Source organism: Macrotis lagotis, chromosome 1 (assembly GCF_037893015.1).
Source record: "Macrotis lagotis isolate mMagLag1 chromosome 1, bilby.v1.9.chrom.fasta, whole genome shotgun sequence".
In the NCBI taxonomy this organism is placed as follows: domain Eukaryota; kingdom Metazoa; phylum Chordata; class Mammalia; order Peramelemorphia; family Peramelidae; genus Macrotis; species Macrotis lagotis.
This window is the reverse complement of record NC_133658.1, coordinates 733,590,243-733,593,783: the sequence shown is the minus strand read 5'-3', so window position 1 is coordinate 733,593,783 and position 3,541 is coordinate 733,590,243. Positions and strand designations below refer to the sequence as shown.

General features: G+C 39.6%; 1 pseudogene; it reads right to left on the bottom strand.

Annotated features, from left to right (window-relative positions):
* Positions 1 to 296: 296 nt before the first annotated feature.
* Positions 297 to 2,966, bottom strand: LOC141506463 (large ribosomal subunit protein uL3 pseudogene; annotated as a pseudogene).
* Between the last annotated feature and the right edge of the window lie 575 nt (positions 2,967 to 3,541).

Here is a 3,541-nt window from a genome sequence, read left to right as displayed (position 1 = left end):
GAATTATAGGATTATAGTATAGTTGTAAGGACCTTCTAGGATCTTGATATTTTTTGTTTATTTGTTTTGTTTTTAATTTTTTTAATTTTTTGCAAGGAAAATGGGGTTAAGTGGCTTGCCCTAGACCACACAACCAGGTAATTATTAAGCATCTGAGGCCAGATTTGAACTCAGGTATGCCTGACTCCAGGGCTGGTGCTCTATCCACTGCTCCCTTGTTTTTTTGAAAATATTTTTTTTTTGAAAATAATTTCCATTTGTTGAGTATCTATCAGCTCCAAGTTGGTTTGGAAACCTTAGGCCGTCTTTTCAATCACTTTTTTGAGTGATCCCATGAAAGTTTTCTTCTCCACAGGCTGGAATCAACTGTGACCAAATTTGGATGTGGTGTCATTAAACTACATGTTGATCTTCTCCAGGGCATGGTATTTGGTCCATACCAGCAGAGACTTTTGCAGAGTAAGGACCCGCCTCTTGGTCCCAACAACTCAGCCTTTCAGCATGATAAAGTCATTGGTCACTTTTACTGGATTAGACAAAGCCTCCCAGAGGATTGATGCTCTTGTTGGATAGATCATAGTCAGTGGAACAGTTGTTTTTGATCAGTTTGCCATCCTTGATCTGATAGTCCTGGTCAATCTTATAGATCTTCTTGCTGATCTCAGTGTAACGGTGGTAGTCCTTCTGACCAGCCTAAATAACAGAGAAGGCCATATAGGCAGATACCAGGCTCCAATGCATGCCACCTTATGCAGGCCTCAGTGAGTTTTTTGAGACAGTTTCTTTGTGTATCAGTAACTGGTAACATCTTTGTAGTGCTTGCCCTTGGTCACTCCAATGACATCAATCATCTCACCTTGCCCAAACACAGTGGACATAGGCACCTGATGCTCCAGCTTCTCGTGGGCCCAGTCTAGCTTCTTGGATACACTGCCACCATTCACCTGGATGGATCTCCATCAGGTGAGATTTCTTCTGCCTCAGAGGGAAGAGGCACATCTGGGTGTGGGCAATGACTCAGATTACCTGGCAGTACCACATGCTGTTGAAGTCTTTTGTTGCTTCTTGCCATCATCATCTTGCCACCTTTTGCAGTACTTGGTGAAACCCCCCATCTTGGACTTATGCCAGTTCTTGTAGAATCACCCCTTATATTCATCACTGATGTGCTCAGCAAAGATGGTTTTAATACTCCAGAGGCCTCTTGGGATTTGCACATAGCCAAGGATGCCTACAATGACCATGGCGGGCATCTCCACAATGGTGAAAGCCTCCACAACTTCCTTCTTATTGACCTTTGAGCCAGGCCTGTCCATCTCTTGAATGATGTGGGTTATGCCTGCCTTATAGCCCAGAAAAGGCCATCAGGTGGATAGGTTTTGTGGGGTCATCTTTGGGGAAGCTCTTCACCTTGTCTCAGTGCCAGCTGCTTCTCTTTGGTGGCAGGAAGCCCAGAGATCCATGCCTGGGAGAGGAGAACTTTCTGTGGGATAGGTTGCTGTGACTGTGGCTGCCACCGAATCCAATTGGGAGAGCAAGGTCAACCTTCTAGAGACCTGACTTTATTTGGATGCAGCCAGGTAATGCAATAGATAGACTGTAGGACCAGAATCAGGAAGTTCAGACTTCAAATCATCTCAGACATGTAAGCTTAGACAAATCATTCAATATCTATTTGTCTCAGTTTCTTCAATTGTAAAATGGGTTTTATATTAGTACCTATCTCCTAGGTTTGTTGTGAGGATCAAATAAGATATTTGTAATGAGCTTTAATATCAAGATCTTAGTTGAACAGCTCTAGAAGTGACCTACATAATTAATCTAGGGCGATCTTGTTATTTAGAGTGAGCATTAACTCATATTGAACCTTCTGATGTTTTTTGTCCTTCATTCTCAAAGAAGACCATGACCTCATGGAAGTGATGCCATGACAAGTACATGAATTGGAATTGAATTAGAATAATGTGATATAAACCACTGGAGTGGAGTTATTAAATGCTCAAATCAAGATTTTGAAAGGGAGGAGAATTAAAAAGAGAGAAAATATATTTTTTATGCAAGAGCTTTTTCTATCTCACAGAAGGAACATTTGGACACAATGATGACTTGGTCAAAGGATATGGTAGACAGGAGGTACTTGAATGATATTCCACTTCAAAAAATACTTGGCATTGCCATAAAAAAACTTTTTTATCAGGGAGTTATAACCCAATGAAAGAACCTCAGATGATATTGGAGCTTTTTTGCTTGCTTTTGGATTTAGGTTTTAAAAATAAGGCATCTTTAGCAGGCATCTTTTTCATCATTTCTTTTTTTCTGACTCTAAGCTAGAAAAGAAATTGCTTCCAGATAAGGGGTATTCCTGTTGTGGTAACAATTCTTGAGTGAAATGTTCAAGGCAGAGATGATGTGAAATACATCCAAAATCTAAGGCAAATGGAATGATAATTAAAATAACCTGCATTATGGAGTGCCTTGAGATCTACCAATGAGATCTTACATATGTTATCTAATTTGATCCTCAAAATAATCATGGGAGATTGGTGTTATAATTTGTTCTTTCTTTATAGATGAGGACACTGAGCTAGAGAAATGCTAAGAAATTTGTCCAGGATCACAAAATTGATAAATCTCCAAGGCTGGATTTGAATTTAGGTCTTTCTGACTCCAAATTCAGCATGAGTACTATCTAATGAGAAACAGGTATCTTTAAACTAGTTTGTGGAATTATTTTTAAATCTTGAGTTTTCCCTTGTTCAATTTTATTTTATTTTTAGGTTTTTTTGCAAGGCAAATGGGGTTAAGTGGCTTGCCCAAGGCCACACAGCTAGGTAATTACAAAGTGTCTGAGGCTGGATTTGAACTCAGGTACTCCTGACTCCAGGGCAGGTGCTCTATCTACTGTGCTATCTGACTGCCACCCCCATTCAATTTTATATTGTTTCCTTTTACCAGGACTTCTCCATGTGGTTGAGGTGCTTGGGCCTTTAAACTTTTATAGAGGATAACTTAAAGGCAGTCCTTGGACCAGGGTTTCTAAGACATCTGTCAATATAATCCTTTATCTAATTGTTTCAAATTGTGAACCAGTTATTAAAGAAGAAACTTCTTGAACAAGTTAAGTCAACATATAGGCACTCAAGATTTTCTATCTCATTATAACTTTTTTTAAAGAGGCTATTTTTAAAGTTGATTGGATTTGGAATTCTGCTGTATGCTTACATTCAGGAGATCTGGGGGTGGAGGGAAAGGAAATAGAGATAAAGAGTGTAGGGGATGGGGAACTTGCCTTGCTCTTATGTTTGCAGAAATATCTTCTGATGAAGTATCGAAAGTAAACTCTTCCCCAAATGGCAGCATGCCATAGGTTGTTTGTTAGATACAGTGAAAAGAGGTTTGGAATGCAGAGCGGGGTAGTCCTAGGGTCTTCTAACTCTCCATGATTTCTGACTTATTAGTTCCTTCACTAGTCCTTTGGTTTCATCCTCTGCAGGATGAGAATTTTGAATAAAATGATCTCTAAACTCTCTTCCATCTATTA